Source organism: Schistocerca nitens, chromosome 3, assembly GCF_023898315.1.
Source record: "Schistocerca nitens isolate TAMUIC-IGC-003100 chromosome 3, iqSchNite1.1, whole genome shotgun sequence".
Taxonomy (NCBI): domain Eukaryota; kingdom Metazoa; phylum Arthropoda; class Insecta; order Orthoptera; family Acrididae; genus Schistocerca; species Schistocerca nitens.
In genome coordinates, this window is record NC_064616.1 from 643,891,070 (window position 1) to 643,910,092 (window position 19,023).

Genomic DNA, 19,023 nt, shown 5'->3' on the forward strand with positions numbered 1-19,023 from the left:
GCTCTAATATCCAGCACATTATAGTAACACAGAATTACAATACGTGATCAAAAGCATCCGTATACATGGCTGGAAATGACTTACAAGTTCGTGGCGTCCTCCATCGGTAATGGTGGAATTCAATTTGGTGTTGGCTCACCCTTAGTCTTGATGACTGCTTCCACCTTCGCAGGCATACGTTCAATCAGGTGTTGGAAGGTTTCTTGGGAAATGGCAGCCCATTCCTCACTGAGTGCTGCACTGAGGAGTGATATCGATGTCGGTCGGTGAGGCCTGGCACGAAATCGGCGTTCCAAAACGTCCCATAGGTGTTCTATAGGATTAAAGTCAGGAATCTGTGCAGGCCAGTCCATTACAGGGACGTTATTGTCGTGTAACCACTCCGCCACAGGCCGTGCATTATGAACAGGTGCTCGATCGTGTTGAAAGATGAAATCGCCATCTCCGAATTGCTCTTCAACAGTGGGAACCGAGACGGTGCATAAAACATCAATGTAGGCCTGTGCTCTGATAATGCCATGCAAAACAATAAGAGGTGCAAGCCCCCTCCATGAGAAACACGACCGCCGGCCGGAATGGCCTTTACGGTTCTAGGCGCTACAGTCTGGAGCCGAGCGACCGCTACGGTCGCAGGTTCGAATCCTGCCTCGGGCATGGATGTGTGTGATGTCCTTAGGTTAGTTAGGTTTAATTAGTTCTAAGTTCTAGGTGACTTATGACCTCAGAAGTTAAGTCGCATAGTGCTCAGAGCCATTTGAGCTAAAAACACGACCACATCATAACACCACTGCCTCCGAATTTTATTGTTGGCAGTACACACGCTGGCAGATGACGTTCACCGGGCATTCGCCATACCCACTCCCTGCTATCGGATCACCACACTGTATACCGTGATTCGTCCCTCCACACAACGTTTTTCCACTGTTCAGTCGTCCAACGTTTACGCTCCTTACACCAAGGGAGGCGTCATTTGGCATTTACTGGCGTGATGTGTGGCTTATGAGCAGCTTCTCGACAATGAAATCCAAGTTTTATCACCTCCCGCCTAACTGTCATAGTACTTGCAGTGGATCCTGATGCAATTTGGAATTCCTATCTGATGGTCTGGACAGATGTCTGCCTATTTCACACATTACGACTCTTTTCAACTGTCGGCACTCTCTGTCAGTCAACAGACGAGGTCGGCCTGTACGCTTTTGTGCTGTACGTATCCCTTCACGTTCACTTCACCATCACATCGGGTTGGTTGGTTTGTGGGATTAAAGGGACCAGATTGCAACGGCCATCGGTCCCAGCCATCACATCGGAATCAGTGAAAAGAGTGTGGAAATCTCATGTACAGACGTATGACACAAGTGACACCCTGTCACCTGACCACGTTCGAAGTCCGGGAGTTCAGTGGAACGAATTAGCCGAGCGGTCTAGAGGCGCTGCAGTCATGGACTGTGCGGCTGGTACCGGCGGAGGTTTGAGTCCTCCCTCGGGCATGGGTGTGTGTGTTTGTCCTTAGGATTATTTAGGTTAAGTAGTGTGTACACGTAGGGACTGATGACCATAGCAGTTAAGTCCCATAAGATTTCACACATATTTGAACATTTTTTTCTAATGACTAGTGAGGTCGCTGATATGGAGTACCTGGCAATAGGAGGCAGCACAACGCAGCTAATATGAAAAACGTATGTTTTGGGGGGTATCCGGGTATTTTTGATCATATAGTGTATTCTTGTTGGTTTTCTTGCATTAGGCAGACACAAATTACTACAGCTCAGGCAAGAGGAGAACGATCTAATGACAGTGTAAGTATGGAACGCTCGTTAGGTACGACACTATAGCCAGCACAAACCTCCAACTATATTGCAACATACTTGTCAAGTAGCAAATACTGTTCACCTCTTTTGCTAGTATTGTAACTGTCACTCGCTCCGTCGCTCACCTACGGTTGCACGGTTCTTCTCCTGGAACGACCTTTCGTTCCGACTCCTCTGCTCTGTGCTGTTTCTTTAGCCATACAGGATCGTCGACGGCGAAACGTTGATGCTGCTGTCGATTACTGCGAAAGGACGTGCGGCGCTGGCTGTATGATGTTGGTCTGGCCGCTGTCTTTCAGTGGGCGCCAAAGCGCGTGTGGCTGACACTAGCGGTCCGTCGGCAGCTGCTCTGGGTCGCGCTATTTATTGATACGCGGCGACAGTCGGAGGCGCAGGTTAACGACCGCGCCGGGGACGGTAAATATTTTGCGACGGCGCGCGGCGGCGTGGCTTTTGTCGCCGCAGTCTGCGCTGACCGCCTTGATCGGCAGCGCCCGCGTTGACAGACGGCGGCGGCGCGTCTCCCACCGCCTGCACTGTGCACACAGCTTCCACATTATTATTAGCAGACGTACGAGATGGACAAGCGAGATGCCCCTTCAACTACTGAGGACTTTCTTGGCCCAGAAATTCGTACTTATTACAGTAGCGCAAAGAGTTCATCGTCTCCTTCGTAATCTTAACTGCTTCATTGAGGGCAACGGGTACATCGATTCGATTCGAAGGACGACGACGTCTCTGCTAATTCAAAGTTTCTGATAGAAAAAATATGTGATGCCCCTCTTTCTGAAAGACTCTCTGCCTCCTGAATTCAACTTGGAATACGAAGTACTGAACTACCGGCCCACAGTCTTCTATCATCCCGGAGGGTCGGATCCGCTATTCACTTCTTCTACTGGCGTCTACCTGCTGATTGCGTCAACGTGGTTGTCATCTGCCAAAATTTTCAATTACGACTCCTATACAAATGACGGCGTAAAGCCACTATCCTGCGGTAAGATTAGGCTTCTGACGGAAACCAACACCTACACTGGTGAAGTTATTGTAGTCAAGGAAGCCCTTCAATATGCGCCCTATCAATTCGACGACATATTTACTGCCAGGAGTGCACTGGAAGACTTAGAAAAGCAGAAAAATGGTTCAAATGGCTCTGAGCGCTATGGGACTTAACTTCTGAGGTCATCAGTCCCCTAGAACTTAGAACTACTTAAACCTAACCAACCTAAGTACATCACACACATCCATGTCCGAGGCAGGATTCGAACCTGCGACCGGAGCGGTCGCGCGGTTCCAGACTGTAGCGCCTAGAACCGCCCGGCCACACCGGCCGGCTAGAATAGCAGCAATGGGACTTCAATACTAACCACCATGTGCTCGATGTAATTAAGTTAATCTACCAGTGTGTAAGCCAAGGGACAGTTTGGTATCTCATACAACGAGTTGACGGACCACCTGGGGAAATAAAGTGTAATTAATTTCCAACCTTACTACACTTGCCATCCACACACAGGTTTCGTTCCTGATGTAAAGAAACAAGTCCTTCAAGAATGGTCACAGACGTGACAAATCTCACAACAGTTCGAAGGAAATCATTACGCCGAAATACAACCGAGCATTCGGATAAAAACCTGGTTTTTCCATTTCAAGCTATCTAGACATCATACCACTACTATAACGAGCATGAGGCTAGGTCACGACTTTTACTCTTCGCATCTTCCGCATCTTCATAGGATGAATGTTCAGCAGTCTACATACTGCGAATTCCACACAACTGACATTACAGATCTCAACCATGGGATACTAAGGTGCTGACGCTACACCAGACAAAGCCACAAGGAGAAATTCCCCAGCCTACAATTGTGATGGACAATTTTCGGCAGCTGTCGACAGAGTTGTTGGATGTCCTTGTGAGAGATATCGTGCCAAACTCTGTCCAATTGGCACGTTAGATCGTCAACATCCCGAAATGGTTTGAGGGTCACGCTCATAATGCTCCGAATGTTCTTAACTGGAGAGAGATCCGGCGCCTTTACTGGCCAAGACAGGGTTTGGCAAGGACGAAGACAAGCAAGAGGACATTATCTTGCTGAATTGTAAGCCCAGGACGGCTTTCCATGAAGGGCAACAAAGCGGGGAGTGGAATACCGCCGACGCTGTGCTGTAAGGGTACCGTGGATAACTACCAGAGGGGTACTGCTAAGAAAAGGAATGGACCACAGACCATCACTGTTTATTGTTGAGCCGTATTGGCGGGCGACATTCAGACTGGTATCCCACCGCTTTCCGGGGCGTCTCCAGACACTCTTCGCTGGTCGTCGGTGCTCAGTCCGAAACGGGATTCGTCACTGAAGACAATTTTAGTCTATTCAATAAGATTCCAGACCATAGCCGTCCAACCAGCTCAGAAATTTTGTGATCTCACGTACCGATTGGACAGAATTTGGCACTATATCGTTTAGGAGGACATCCAACAACTCTGTCAAACAATTCCGAGTTGAATAAATGCTTGCGTAAGAGCCAGAGGTGGACCAACGCTTTATTGACGTGCTCAATTTCTGAGGCTCTTCCTCTTGAATAAATCACCGAGTATTTCTGAAAGGGTGAACATTTGTTTGCCTGTAAATGTACATCACATCTACCGATTTCCACCCGATTCGGATAATTTCCTCGAAGTACGTCCCTTTTTTTTTTTTTTTTTTTTTGTTAGGAGTGTCAATTGTATAACAAGTCTGTAATTACTCACTTCTATGGCTAAATGGTTAACGCCAAAGACCAATAAACAAATACATACATACGGGATTCACCTGTTGTATTGTTATCCACAAATACTTCCGATGCTGCTTAAAATAAACTAACCTGGCAAAACATTAGTCATTGCCTTAAAAGAAAAATAGCTGATCGCTTTCGAGCGCTGTAAATAGCGTTGGTGGACTAATAAGGTAAGAAATAAATATGTTCTCCACGGAAGCGGATGTGAGTGTTGAGACAAAAAAAAATTGTAACTGGTACCAGGTGGTCATGTGACTCACCTTCGCTGAATTAAGTTATGACAATGAAGTGGTGTGCATTAAGCTTATGTATCAATCGGTCGTATTGTATCAGTGCACTAAGAAGAGTCGACGTGGTGACGCGACAGAATGGTAGAAAGGAGCTATCGTGTTTGAACGGTCCCATGATCACAATGCGAATGAAGTTGCCCAATTTGTTAGTGTATCAGTGCGGACTGTCCGAAGTGCCTACGAGGAGTGGTGCATCACTTACAGTCATGTGACATGGCGTAAGAAGGGTGATGGTCAAAATATCCCAACAAGGAACAGACCTCTCCGTAATGCACGCTGTCTTGCTTACAGTGTCTGCCATCGGTGTTTGATAAGGATTTCTGTAATGCTCTCGCGATCACTAAATGAACCACAGAGAAACGCTCAGCTCTTCTTTGTATCTTGCCTATCTGCTGTATTAATCCTACCTGGTAAGCGTTTAGGACGATTAGCTGTATTCAAATACCGCCGCAAGAAATGTTCTGTGAGCCACTTCATTCGTTGATGGTTTACATTTCCTTACGAAGCTTCCAATGTATCTCATTCTGGCGAGTGGTTTCCCTGCAACTATCTTTATATGATCGTTCCGCATACATATTCCTAGATATTTAAAAGTTGTTTCCAGTAATTTTTCGCCAAAAGCGTAGTCGAACAGAAAGGAGTACGTTCGCCTAAAGCGTTAAATTTATTTACGTTTTGTAAAATTACTTTAAGATTTTTAAAATCAATCATTCAGTTGTATAATTATAATTCCAAGTACAATGTGAAGTTTGGTTACTTTTATTTTTACAATATGTCTATTTCAGCTGAATTACCATCTTCAACTCATATGTAAGTAAATGGTTCATAATTTTGGTACATCATTTCCAATTTTATAGTTAATTATTATTATTTGTAATTTTATAGGTAATTATTTAATGGACTTCATTATTATATATTTTTACCTACGTCTGTCACTGTCTATTTACTTGTTAATTACGTTCCTTTCGTCTCACTGGAGTAATCATAATTGAGTATCACCTTACATGACTTATTATTTTATGAAGGTGTCAGATTATATTCGTTATATCAGTCATTTAGTGAGATCTTATTTGAGACATAATCCAACGATATTGTATGGTTGCAAGCAGTCCTGTTTATCAAGTGCTAATGTAGGTATTGATTTATGATACTGTTATACTTTTTTTTCTATGTGTTATGTCTATATCTACATATTTTTTTTCAACGTTCGGTACTATTTATAAATTTTTGTAGTCCTAATTTCTTACATCTTATTTTACCTATTATTTGCAAATAATAATTAATATAGGAAGTAAGAAATTGGATATTTGCATATCCATATATGGACATTCAAATAATATGTAAAATAAGAACCAAGAAATTAGGACTACAGAGCTATCTGAGATGTCGATGTAATCTCAAATAGACGATTCTCATGAGAGAAACCTCGACTGCCGGCCGCGGTGGTCTCGCGGTTCTAGGCGCGCAGTCCGGAACCGTGCGACTGCTACGGTCGCAGGTTCGAATCCTGCCTCGGGCATGGATGTGTGTGATGTCCTTAGGTTAGTTAGGTTTAAGTAGTTCTAAGTTCTAGGGGACTAATGGCCACAGCAGTTGAGTCCCATAGTGCTCAGAGCCATTTGAACCATTTTTTTTTGAAACCTCGACTAGTGTCAACTGTATCCTGCTGCGAAGAGAGATCAGATAGCCCATGAACTCATACCTTCTTTTATACTACAACATTCCGTTCGTTCGTGCGTCGGAGCTTGTGTAGCATCAGGCGAAAACAAACTCGTGGGGACGCCATGAAGCCATGTATTCTTGCCAATGTGTTGCGCGCGACACAAATTACGCCGTATACTGCTCGGAAGATTTATTTAGAAACGTTTATTAGCAGACGCGGATTAATTGCCTGCACTGTTATACGACCAAATCAATATAAAAAAGGGTCATCAGACTCTCTTTAACCCTCGAGGCAGGATTATACTTCACTACTCAAAAGACAATAATGAAACAACCTGTGCCTACCTGACTACTTTCAGGAAAGAGCCAAGGTACGAGCACTGGCTGGAATATGTTCACCGCTAACAGTTCAATATACCACCCATAACTGGCTGTTAGCAGTTGCCATGATAATTATCATAACAACACACAAGGACACAGTTCAAAGCCAATAGGGACAGACTCTCACCAAAACATCACTCTCCAGTTTCTCTACTGTAAGAAACAAAATTTATTGACATGAGCTAACCCTAGCCAACTCGGTTACTTTTATCTTACACCACCTCTAGCCAGTTAATGGCTCAACGCTCTGCTCTAGGGTCTCTCTCTTTACCGAACAAGTCCACATTCACTAATACACATCTATCGCCTGCCGAGAAAGACAGGGATGTGCCTCATCAGAATTCCACACCCATGCCTGGGAACGCACTTCGTATTCTCTCAGTCTTCGCCATCGACCAGGTTACTTAGCGCAGAATCGAAGGAGCACCTATTCGCAAATTTTTATATACACAATGGAAACAAAAACACCACCTAATACAATAACATAGAACTATGAAAGGCGGGTCAAGAAACGTAGTATATCAAACCACATATACAGTGTGCACGGGTATAATTGGTGAATGATGACACAGTATCGGACAACATTACATCAGTATTTACGTCATCCACAGACTAATAATCATAGCTATTAGGTGTAAAATGTTTTTAGGTTGGTTGTTACCTCCAATTACATGTGGAAAGTGCGAGCCATTAATGCTAAATTTCCCCTGGGCAGCAGGGCAGACGTTGAATGTGTGACTCGTCGACGCGTAACGGTTGGTCCACGTCGACAGGCGTAGTGCAATTAGTGGTGCAGTTACGACCGTGCGGAAAACATCACGTAGTAAATTATGAGACGTTTTTGTGGGAAGACTTTTCGACACACAGAGAAAACAACCATCACACTCATATGTGTGCAGTTCCCGCAGATAAAAAAAAAATATCTCCAGTTACACTCGTTACACCTTATATCTCGCGTAATGAACATAACGTAAAAATTATAGAACCTCATGTTTAAACTGAGGAGTACCGACGTACCGACAGTCGTTCTTCCGAATGGAGTCCTCAAATACAGTAGCAATGAGGCAAAATGGAGCTGATAAACTACGAACACTGTGTGGCACTAAACGAAATATAGACGTAGGTGTGAATATGTAAACGTGATATTTTGGGTGGACCATGTTGTGGTCTTATGAGTGATCCACTGCGCCACTAATTGCGAAAGACAGTAACAAAATAAACGGTCGCATTAAACTAATCGATAACGAGTGGATGTTTAAGACGTAGTGTCGCTTTCCAGCCAACTGGAGGGAATTATCCCGTATACGGCAGCAGAAGGCGCTGCTGGAATGAGATCATAGCCGTCACTTGCGCAAATATCCCGTAACTGGAGCGAATAGAATGTGGCGTGATATACAGTCGCATTAGCATATGTCACGTGCCTAAAATGCCAGCCGACGAGTGTGAAAGTGCCACTTCCCTCTCGTTGATATTCATAGCTTAATGCTGTTACTTAGCGCCGCAATTATTAACTAAATCTGCTAATTATCGCGCTTGTGAATGACGGTGTGTCTCGAAATGGAATGGTCCAAGGGGGTGATGCAATTCCACTTAAATCACACCGTTGAGATCATGCTCCTGTTCAGCAATTTGTCTCCTCGCACCGCAGTCGGTGAGCTCCTTCTTTTCCTTCCATTACACAACATCAAGTCCTGAATAGCGTCACTGTAGTGCAGTAACAAGTTTCGTACCCTCTCTTATTGCAATTACACAGACCTCCACAATAATAAAAATATAATACAGCTTTGCGTAGTCATTTATCACAATGATCTACACACGCGGTATATTACGATGAGGGAAAAAGGGACAATGCCTGAACACTTCGGTGTGTCCCAAAAATAACGAAGAAAATCAGTCATGAAATACGGTTTCGAAGTAATAACTAGACGGTATTTGCTGGTTCAAATGGCTCTGAGCACTATTGGGACTTAACAGCTATGGTCATCAGTCCCCTAGAACTTAGAACTACTTAAACCTAACTAACCTAAGGACATCACACAACACCCAGTCATCACGGGGCAGAGAAAATCCCTGACCCCGCCGGGAATCGAACCTGGGAACCCGGGCGTGGGAAGCGAGAACGCTACCGCACGACCACGAGCTGCGGACGGTATTTGCTTGGTGAAGTCATTAACAAGGTAAGGCTATCAAAGAGCTGTTCACTCTCCACATTCAGATGATGAAAGTTCCTGAAAGTGACAAGGAAAGGACGGCATGTAGCTGCAGTCCGATGATTTCTGTCTAACGATAGGTTGAAATGCACCATCAAATCCGCGCATATGTAGGGGAAGGCGGGGCAAGATGGGGAAGCTAACTTTAAACCCTTAAAAAAGGGACAAAAACAAACAAATTCAAGTAGGTTTGATTATCATTTGTTTATTTAACCGTTGAATTACAATAGCATGCAAAGAAACCTGCAAACTTGTTACATTTAGTTAGAAATATCTCGATTTGAAACATAAACTACCAATTCCCCATCTTGCCCCATATGCGGGGTAAGATGGGGAACTAGCATGAATTCATCTATAAAGCTTAAATAAGGACTGGAATAACGAAATCATGTGACGATAAGGTTTCGAAACATGGTTCTGCGAATTGTAGAATCAGGTATTACGTTTTATTTAGGCATCTTACTTTCACACAGTACACAAGTGTGGACAGCCTCGTCGTCATCACTTTCTGTCCCTGCACAAGTGTCATGGGCACCCCGACGCTGAAACACGTATTTCTGTGGCACGTTGAACTGTCGAGCAGCCCTGAAAGAAGCCATATGACCTTCCATAACAGCATTTACAGCGCCTTCCATTGACTCCAATGACCAATCTTGCCTAGACGTTTGTCGCCGATACTTGCGAACCATCTGAAATAAAACACGTGGAACGTACTATTGAGTCATATCATTCCTGGTAATCTATATTATACAGTAAATACCATATTTCCAATAGTCAGTCGTTAAAGCATGGCAAGAATACTGACTTTGCACGTTTTGTGTATTTTTATTCACCATATAGCCTAAGGCATACTTTGTAATTAATTAGGAAAGTTTTGGAATAACGAATACCATTCTATTTACAATTGTATTCAACGTATAATGGACATGTTCAAAACCCGCGGCGAGGTAAACACATGAGACGATAAGAACGTGATGGCTGGACAAATAGTAGGGGCAAGACGGGGAAGCTCCTCATCTTGCCCCACCCCGTTTTGCCCCCTACCATTCTGTCAGGTTATATTACGCCTACATGAACACTATATAGTGAACATTGACTACTGACACAGCAGTTTACTGTTAATAAGACGTACTATTCAGTGCTATATATACAGTCTGGACAAATGTTCACGAAACACATGTTTTAGGACCTCGAAAGGTGTAAAACATTGCAAATCAGTATAACAAGTGTACGTACCTTGAAAAGCTCACAGAAACCGCCGCGAAACTAAGGTTCAGCAATGCCAACACACTGGGACCTGTGTATTGGTGATGTTGACGTAGCTATCCACAGATGGCAGCACACTAACTGTAGCTTATAGCCCTTCCCCGTCTTACCCCACCTCCCCGTCTTGCTCCGCCATCCCCTATAAAGATCATAATTTAGGATACCTGTTGGTGACGAAATTAAATCTTCCATTCCGTATGTATGTTGCACTGAAAAGAGCATTTGTGTCAGAGTAGAACTGAGCTGTTATGTGGTGTTTCTGCGTAGACAGTAATTCCTGTCCACCACAGATTATTCTCCCGTGAAATTATATACGATCCAGTCACACCAGTACGACCACCTGTCCAAAGCTTTAATAACCACCTTCTGCAGCGCGGACGTGCAGGAAGGATGTCAGTGATATTCTGGAAATTACTGACAGAGATGTGGAGTCGTGCCCATTCCAGAGCCGTGGCCATCTGCGTTAGGTTTCTCGGTTGAATATCCGTGGTGCGAACAGCCCGATCGAGGTGGTCCTACAGATTCTCGATTTGATTTTAATCTGGGGAGTTTGTTGGCCGGGGCGGTATGGTAAACTCATCCTGGTGTTCTTTGAACCACAAACGAGCACTGCGAGCTGTGTAACACATTTCATCCTCCTGCTGGTAGATGCCGCCCTGCAGAGTAAAAACAAACTGCATGTAGGGGTGGACATGGTCCCAAAGGTCGGTTCATACATGTGTTGATCCATTTTGCCTTCCAGAATGACGAAATCGCCCAGGAAACTCCCCATAAATATTCCACAGGCCATAACGCTCCCTCCTCCGTCCTGGATCCTTTGCTTTCAGACGTGTCACGCCGTACACGACAACTGCCACCTATCCGACGGAGCATAGCCGTGAGTCATCTGAAAAGACCACGTACCGCCAATCAGTGGACGTCCAGTTGCGGCAATGGCGTGGAAATTGCAGCCTTCGTCACCGATGAACAGCAGTGGACATGGGTGCACAAACCAGTAACCTGTTGCACACGCCCATAAGTAGCGACGTTCGCTGAACGCTCGTTGAGGAGATACTGCTGGTAGACCGTCTGTCTGTGGGTAGTCACTTGCTTAACAGCTGACGTCTATTAGCCCGTACGCATCTCGGCAGCCGTCGTTCTCCCCTGTCATGTACGGACCATGGTGCACCACAGATGCCTCGGCGCCGTATTTGCCACACACGGTATAGTTTAACCACTGCGGCACAAACTTATCCGTTCCGGAAATGCTTCCACCCTTGGCCCGAAAGCCAACGATCACGTCCTTCTGGACGTCAGATGAATCACTCAGTTTCTGCACAACGACAATGACTGCTCGGTTTTCAGCGTCCACCCGACACACGTTATATACCCTTCAATGCTAGTGCTGCCACCATCCTTCTGTTCAAATGCTTCAAATGGCTCTGAGCACTATGGGACTTAACTTCTGAGGTCATCAGTCCCCTAGAACTTAGAACTAATTAAACATAACTAACGCACATTCATGCCCGAGGCAGGATTCGAACCTGCGACCGTAGCGGTCGCGCAGTTCCAGACTGTACCGCCTAGAACCACTCGGCCACCCCGGCCGGTATCCTTCTGTGAGTGGTTACTGCACGCTGAAGTCCAACATGTCGTTTCATATTGTTCATAGCAACAAAATGTAATTTTTGAGTACATGGACTTTATATAGTGCATAACATTTTAAAATAAATTCCTAGTTTATTATATTATTATCTTTGTTTTCCGCGTAAGTTCTAAACGTGACAGGAACATCCGCATTCAGAAAAAAATTTGCATGCAGAAGTAAAGCAGGAAGAATATCAGCGACTACTTAAATATGTGCCAACGGCCTTGCCGCAGTGGTGACACCGGTTCCCGTCAGATCACCGAAGTTAAGAGCTGTCGGGCTGGCCTAGCACTTGGATGGGTGACCATCCGGTCTGCCGAGCGCTGTTGGCAATCGGGGTGCCCTCAGCCCTTGTGAGGCAAACTGAGGAGCTACTTGCTTGAGAGCCGGCCGAAGTGGCCGTGCGGTTAAAGGCGCTGCAGTCTGGAACCGCAAGACCACTACGGTCGCAGGTTCGAATCCTGCCTCGGGCCTGGATGTTTGTGATGTCCTTAGGTTAGTTAGGTTTAAGTAGTTCTAAGTTCTAGGGAACTAATGACCTCAGCAGTTGAGTCCCATAGTGCTCAGAGCCAGCCACTTGCTTGAGAAGTAGCGGCTCCGGTCTGGGAAACTGACATACGGCCGGGAGAGCGGTGTGCTGACCACTTGCCCCTCCATATCCGCATCCAGTGACGCCTGTGGGCTGAGGATGACACGGTGGCCAGTCGGTACCTTTGGGCCCTCATGGCCTGTGCGGGAGGGGGAGAGACTTAAATATGCAGTTATTGATTTCGGGAAGGAACTGATTACTCTTTTCTGCACGAAATTGAATTTACATTTTCACTGATACTTTGAAAGCAACTGAGAATTGCATGCCAGGGGTACATCTCATTGTACCGCATATATAGGATTTGTCTCGTTTCATTCGCGTTTGGAGCGCGTGAAGAATGATCCCTTAAATGTGTGCTGTGTGCGCAGTTGCATTTACTTTCAACCGTCTGCCAGTTCAGGAATGTCAGCAGATCTGTAAAGCCCCCCCCCCCCCCCCCCCACACACACACACCAAAGGGTCACACAAATCTGTGATCATTCACGCTGCCCTATACTATACGTTCAGTATCTCCCGTCAGTACTATGTGGTATGGATCCCACGCATTTAATCAATATTCTAGAATGGATCGCACGATAGTTTTGCAGGCAATCTCTTGGAAAATAGGTTGCATTTCTCCTCTATCGTAGCAATGAATCGAAGTCTGCTACCTGTTTTATTTAAGACTGATTCTCTGTTATCATTCTGTTTCTTATCCCCGCAAATTGTTTCAACCAGGTGTTTACATCAGTAGACTGATTCCACTAGCGATTCATAATTCAATTACATGACAACTCAACAACAACAAATCTGCTTTCTGGGACGATACAGTGCAGAAGCTGACATCGAAGCGACTCTCTGAAACATATCTCGCGTGAGGGTGCTCTTTCTCGGTTGAATGTGTTATGAGGTATTTCTGAGCAACACCTGTACCACGTTATTAATAAAATTTCAGAATTCTGGTCCATATTACGCAATCGTGACACGGGACTGTGAAAAGTGGCAGGAAGTCGTTCAGAGTTAGTTGACAAACTGCCGAGTCTTCCCTATACCTCTTCTGGCAATCCTCGGATGTGGGTCATCTTCACAACACACGAGGAAGTGTGACCATTAAGACGGTGGCTGTGGACACACTTTGAATCTGCTGCCAAAAGCAACAGCCGGCGGGTAATTTATGTCGCGGTTCGCTGACTGATATACGCATCCTTTACACTCTAAGCGGGATTGGTTCAATTTGCGGAGCCAGTCAGCTAGACTGGGCAATTAATTCGCCTGACATAGTAGGGCCCAGTAACTCACCGCCGCCCCCGGCGCGCCTGAATTATGGAGTTGTACCCCGGCTGATAGCGTCGGAAGTGCGTACATCATCCGCGCCGCCTGGCACGCAAACTGGACTCGGCTTTTAAAGCGATTAATGCTCCATTAAAAGCAGTTTACAAGTGCCCAGTGTCACTGTGGCCGCGAGAGACAGATTTCCCGCCTTCGAAATGCGAAGGACGATTCGTGCCTCATTAAAGCTACGCAGTCTGCACGGTAACCGCTCCCCTCGGATCCGAACTTTCCGCTTGGCCTACATACTCCTACATGTAAACAGAGGCTGCACACTGATATGGAAGTTCCGTCCTCCTTTTTAAACCTCCGTTTCCTATTAAAAAAATTCCACCCTGCGTTCCTGGCCGTGACGTGAAGGGTACGAGCTCAAATCTGAGCTTGGAAACTAATTATTTTTACAGACATTTTAAAGTGCACATCCCATCTTCAACTTATATGCATCTTCGTTGGGTACCACAATAGAGATGGCGGAGTGAGGGTGAGACTTACGTAAGATTTTTTATATGATAACATTGGTGTTAGTTCATTCGAGGCAACGATCTACGTGTACATTCATACTCCGCAAGCTACCATACAGTGCGTGGCGGAGGGTACATTGTACCACCACAACTCGTTTCCCCTCCTGTTCCATTCACAAATATAGCGAGGGAAAAATGACCACCTGTATGCCTCCGAACAAGCCCTAATTTCTGCTATCTTACTTCGTGGTGTTTACGCGACATTTACGTTGACGACAGTAGAATCATGCAACAGTCAGCTTCAAATGTCGGTTTTCTAAATTTTCGGAATAGTGTTAATCTAAGAGAGCGATGCCATCCTTCCAGGGATTCCCATTTGATTTCCCGAAGCATATACGTAATACTTGTGTGTCGTTCGAATCTACCACTAACAAATCTAGCAGCCCGCCTTTGAATTCATTCGATGTTTCCATTTAATCCGACCTGATGAAGAACCCAAACCTCGAACAGTACTGAAGAATGTGTCGCACTAGTGTTCTACATGCGGTGCTTTACAAATTAACCACACTTTCCTAAAACACTCAAAATAAACCGAAGTCGACCATTCGCCTTCCCCACCACAATCTTCGCATGTTCGTTCAATTTCATACATCTTTGCAACGTTACGCTTAAATAAACTGATTATGTCAAGAGTCACGCTATTAATATTGTATTCGAACATTACGAGATTTTTTTTCCTACTCATCTGCATTAGCTCACATTTTTCTACATTTAGAGTTATCTGCCATTCACCACACCAATTGCACATTTAGTCTAAGTCATCTGCATCGCGCTACACTCACTCAACGAGTACCCCTTTCCGTACACCACAGCCTCATCATCAAACAGCCGGACTGCTGCTCATCCCGTCCGTCAGATCCTTTATGTATGTATGGAATAATAGCGGTCCTATGACACTGTCTCGGGCAATCCTGACGAAACCCTTGTCTAGGGCAACGTACTGGGTTCTGTTACTTAAAGAAGCCTGCGAGCCACTCACATATCTGAGAACCTATTCCGTTAGCTCTTAACTTTGTTAACAGTGTTCTGTGGAGCACCGAGTCAAACGCCTACATCTACATCTACATACATACTCTGCAGTCCACCATATTGTGTGTGGCGGAGGGTACCTCGTACCACAACTAGCATCTTCTCTTCCTGTTCCACTTCCAAACAGAACGAGGGAAAAATAATGACTGCCTATATGCCTCTGTACGAGTCCTAATCTCTCTTATCTTATCTTTGTGGTCTTTCCGCGAAATGTAAGTTGGCGGCAGTAAAATGGTACTGCAGTCAGCCTCAAATTCTGGTTCTCTAAATTTCCTCAGTAGCGATTCACAAAAAGAACGCCTCCTTTCCTCTACAGACTCCCACCCGAGTTCCTGAAGCATTTCCGTAACACTCGCGTGATGATCAAACCTACCAGTATCAGATCTAGCAGCCCGCCTCTGAATTGCTTCTATGTCCTCCCTCAATCCGAACTGATAGGGATCCCAAACGCTCGAGCAGTACTCAAGAATAGGTAGTATTAGTGTTTTATAAGGGGTCTCCTTTACAGATGAACCACATCTTCCCAAAATTCTACCAATGAACGGAACACGACAATCCGCCTTCCCGACAACTGCCATTACATACTTGTCCCACCTCATATCTCTCTGCAATGTTACGCCCAAATATTTAATCGACGTGACTGTGTCAAGCGCTACACTACTAATGGAGTATTCAAACATTACAGGATTCTTTTTCCTATTCATCTGCATTAATTTACATTTATCTATATTTAGAGTTAGCTGCCATTCTTTACACCAATCGCAAATCCTGTCCAAGTCATCTTGTATCCTCCTACAGTCACTCAACGACGATACCTTTCCGTACACCACAGCATCATCAGCAAACAGCCGCACATTGCTATCCACCCTATCTAAAAGATCGTTTATGTAGATAGAAAACAACAGCGGACCTACCACACTTCCCTGGGGCACTCCAGATGATACCCTCACCTCCGATGAACACATTTCAAACGTTTTTCGCAAATCTTCACTGCACAATAGAATTAAAGGATCACTTTTTCGAAACCATGTAACTGTCTTCCGTTGCGACGCATAAGTAGGGAATTTGGCTCAAAAGTGCCTACAACCTTTCTCTCCAAGGGTGCAAAAGCAGGTCATCTTGCGACGGAACAATAGGGCTCGACGACGCTTCAAAGAGCAACGTATCGACGCACTCGGAAAAAAAGATCACAGCTCATAAGCGCAACTGAAGTTCAAGGTGGGTTAGTGGTGTCACATTGTCACCAAACTGCATCACATTTCTACCCAACGCCACCGTGGACGTGTCGCACTATTGGAAGGTCGTCACACTCCCTTTTATCCACATTTCACCTCTTCCTTTGACACCACTACGATGAAGGTATGAAAAGCGTCACCCAGCACTGAAATCGCGCTGTTTTCTTATGGGTGCCGCGGAACAGATTTCAGACAACCCGCCGCTCAGTATCGACACGTAAAGGCCTCAGAGGGTGGCATCAATAAAACCACCCCTTTCCTTGGGGCGTTGATTCCCATACATTTCACGATAGAAAACGATAGTTCTCAGTACGATGCGCGACAGGACGACGTTCTGGACAACCTTTGACACTGCTGACACTTCCGGACGTTTCAGCCCGTCGCTGAGGACACTATGGGGCTGCATCCCCATTGAAAGAGATGGTACCACTGTGGAGTGCAGCGCAACCGCAGATTTTGCTCTCGTGCGCTGGTTGGAACCACAAGGAACCATTCACAACCATTCGACGAAATTTGAACGTGATCTGAAGTACAAAAGGGTGCTTATGCTTTTTCAACAGTCCTGTTCCACTCCCTAGTGTAGCATGATCACGGAGGGGTGCGACATTGACACAGGCGTAAATACAACGGCAAAGGTTTCCCCTAAGACCCCTTCCCCCCCCCCCCACCACCACCACCAATAACAACAACAGTTGGGCAATACCCTCGGTGGTACCAACCCACATTTATTTAGAAATTTATTAAGAAATTTAAAAATATGTCTTTACAGAGAAAATCTGTGAAGTATTCCTAGACACCTGCAGGCAGGCAACTACTTGACTCCCCTCTGATGTCAGTTTCTGTCGCCAGTTTGGATCTGGAGGTAAATGTGGGGAACAGAGTTCGTAGAGGAAGACCAATGCCTAACTATAGTAAGCAGGTTCAAATAGATGTAGTTTTCCATATTTATGTAAAGATGAAGATACACGCACAGGATAGATTACCATGTTGTTCAGAGATGAAGAGGCCTGTAAAGGATAGAATAGCGTGGAGAGCTGAAGGAAATTAGTTTTCCCACTGAAGCCCACAACAACAGCAATTTTGGGCAATCTGTTCAAAACAGAAACTGGCCAGAAGTCGAAATGTTTCTTCTCTGTGACATCTCGGCACATATTGGGAAGAAAATAAAAGAAATGTGCAAACGAAATAATAATCATCAGAAATCAAACCTCGTGCGCATCTGGACCATACACGGGTTGACTCAGGGGTATCGCCCGACGTCAGAGCAGTTATTCTCAATCCACGAGACAGTCGATTAGCCTTTGAGCTTTGATTTCGATCTGGAAGATCGCCAGAGGCATTTACATAGTCCTTCATTGTAATTCACAGGAGCTGGCTGTAGGCGGGACGGTGGTAGGCGAGTCTGCTGGAACCAGGTCAGCTCTCAGAGATGTAATGTAATATATACATGACACCAAGCTTCTGGCCTCTAAACAGCCCCCTCCACACTCCCCAACCTGTAGCTGGAGGCGGCTGAGCTGACGAAGGAGATAAATACTCCCATCGCTGTCGCACCAGACTTGCCAATCTTTAGCTAAGTAACAGTAATTGCGATGTTGATAGATGAGAATTATTTAAATCGTCGCCGCTATCAGACTTTATTGATACCTCAGACGTGTTTCCCTTCATGCACCTGGGTGGCCGTCCGTTAAGTCGCCAAATATAGCGCCCAAGAGTTTTCCCGCGCAGACACTTAACGAACACTTAGCGACAGATTTCCTTTAGACGCCCAGCCCGAATTGCCTTTTAATTTGAATAATTCGCTCACTAATGAATCGTCACGGATTTTTATCGATGCTCGCTTTTTGGTCACCTTTTTTCATTCTATACACAATTCCATATGTTCAGAATACATATTATGTATAACCATGTAACTTACCATGAATCAGATAGAGAATTGTTACTTTTTCGAATGTTCCAGTGAATTTAAGATACGCATTTTAGCTTCCCCGTAATTTCTCTTGAACCACCGTGTTAGCGATCCATTTTGTATATTTTTCCTTGTAAAATGTCTGAGTCAGACAGAATATTTCGTTCCGATTATAGTCCATTAGATTTCTGGCACTGAGGCGTAGAAACTATTTATTTTACTGATATTTTGGCTGTACCTTCCTGTCTATTTAGAGTGAACGACTGCCTCACTCGGTAGGTGGCCAGAAGGTATACGGTCGAAATATAAATAAAAGAAAAGAGTTTGTACGCTGTCCGCATGAAATTTAATGGACTTTCAACGCGCTGGGAAAACATGAAGACGCACTTTCATTTCGATATTTCCGCAATAAAACTTTG

General features: G+C 45.0%; 1 protein-coding gene and 1 pseudogene across 1 annotated transcript in view; both read left to right on the top strand.

Annotated features, from left to right (window-relative positions):
• Positions 1-19,023, top strand: part of LOC126249378 (uncharacterized) — a gene marked incomplete at its 3' end in the record, with an annotated part of 812,647 nt that overhangs the window by 540,737 nt on the left and 252,887 nt on the right. The window lies entirely within an intron of this gene.
• LOC126250376 (5S ribosomal RNA) lies at positions 12,228-12,345 on the top strand (annotated as a pseudogene).